The sequence below is a fragment of the Nicotiana attenuata genome, unplaced genomic scaffold, assembly GCF_001879085.1.
Source record: "Nicotiana attenuata strain UT unplaced genomic scaffold, NIATTr2, whole genome shotgun sequence".
In the NCBI taxonomy this organism is placed as follows: domain Eukaryota; kingdom Viridiplantae; phylum Streptophyta; class Magnoliopsida; order Solanales; family Solanaceae; genus Nicotiana; species Nicotiana attenuata.
In genome coordinates, this window is record NW_017674435.1 from 78,251 (window position 1) to 80,238 (window position 1,988).

Here is a 1,988-nt window from a genome sequence, read left to right on the forward strand (position 1 = left end):
TTTTAGTATTTATTGAAATCACTTCTTTTATGCATTAAACAATAAATAATGAAATTCACTGAAATAAAATGATGTCTTTTACAAACTTAATATTGAATAACCCCATAATCATCCCAGAACCCGGAGTCATAAGTGCATGAGCTAATTCTAGGAAATCAAATGAAGTACATTAACTGTCCGGATTACAAATTGGACAGAAGGTAAATACTATACACTGAAAGAGACTATGCCGGCTGCGGGTCGCCTCGAGAGATGCAGCTCACCTAAGTCTCCGTATCATCCATGCTGCTACGCCAATTAGGTCGCTAGAGGTACATGTGCCTGTGCAACAAAAATACACAGCAAGTGTAGCATTAGTACAAAAAAAACAACGTGTACTCAATAAGTATCCCGTCTAATCTCGAAGAAGTAGAGACGAGAGGTCGACTTTGTCACTTACTAGTGGTCCAATAATGATATACCAAAAATGTAGTAAATCGAGGATTTTCATAAAAATGGTTGTAACTCAATAGCATGAGGCAAGTAAACAATTCTTTCTTTTATAGGAAATTTCCAAATTCATTTTCATCATTTATACATTTATCTCAGGCCAGGTAGAACAAATATCAACGTTTATGAATTTCAAGGCAAGCAATGCAAGCATGCGCAAATCATGTCGAGGTCGAATGGCCCGATCCAACAATATTTAAACTTAGCACTGCCAGAGGGTCGAATGGCGCGAACCATAAATGCATCTATTTAATCTACCGAGGCATTCGGCCCGTCCCACAATAGATAAACACATTCAAACAGTCAAATCAAGAATTCATCAAGGAGCAATTATTCAGGAAAAGGCAAGCTTCTCTTTCAAAAGTCAAGAAATGATGTCTAGCCCTTTTAGAAATTTATTTATACGTTCTATATGTTTTAAGCATTTTTAAGTTGACAACAAGGTTGCAAATATTACAAGTAAAGCTTGCTTTTGGGCCCTAGACCACCCGGACATAAGCATAATAGTAGCTACGCACGGACTCTCGTCACCTCGTGCTCACGTAGCCCCCACAAATAGGAGCACATATCCAATTAATTCACCTATGGGACAATTCCCTCTTACAAGGTTAGAAAGGAGACTCACCTCGCTTCGAAGTTCCATAACCGACATTCCACGCCCCCCCGAAGACTCAAATCGATGCATAACGCTCCAAAACTAGCCAACAATTATGCAAACCCATTAATATGTGCTCAATTACTCATAATAATCCAATTTATAACAATTCTTAACCCCAATCGAAAAGTTGACAAAATCTCCCTCGGGCCTACGCGCCCGGATTCCGAAATTTTTCGAAGATAAAGTTTGCCCACAACCTCACGAACTCAAATATATAATTTACTCTCAATTTCATGCCTAAAATCGTGGTCAAAATCCAAGAATACCAAATTTTAGGTTTTCCTCAAAATCCCAATTTTCTATTAATTTCCATTTAAAAATATATACAAAATCAATGTATTTAACTCATAATAGGTGGGATTAACTTACCTCCAAGTTGCTAGGTGGAAGCCCTCTCAAGAAGCTCCAATAACCGCCCAAGAATGGAGAAAATGAGCAAAAATGGCCAAACCCCGCTATTTAATGTGTTCTGCCCAGCGACTTCCGCACCTGTGGTCCACCTGCCGCTTCTGCGGCTCCGCTTCTGCGGAAGTTCCTTTGCACCTGCCCCTTTGACGCTTCTACAGCCTTCCTTTTTGCTTTTGCGCTCACGCAGATGCGGTCAAGGCTCCGCACCTGCGGCCCAAGCCTCGCAGGTGCAGTTAAACCAAAAGGCAGCTGCTTCATTCCTTCTTCAAATTCCAAATTTGATCCGTTAGCCATCCGGAATCCACCCGAGGCCCCAGGGACCCCGACCAATTATACCAACCAGTCCTAAAATATAATGCGGACCTAATCGAGGCCTCAAATCACATCAAACAACGTTGAAATCACGAATCACACTCCATTTCAAACTTGATGA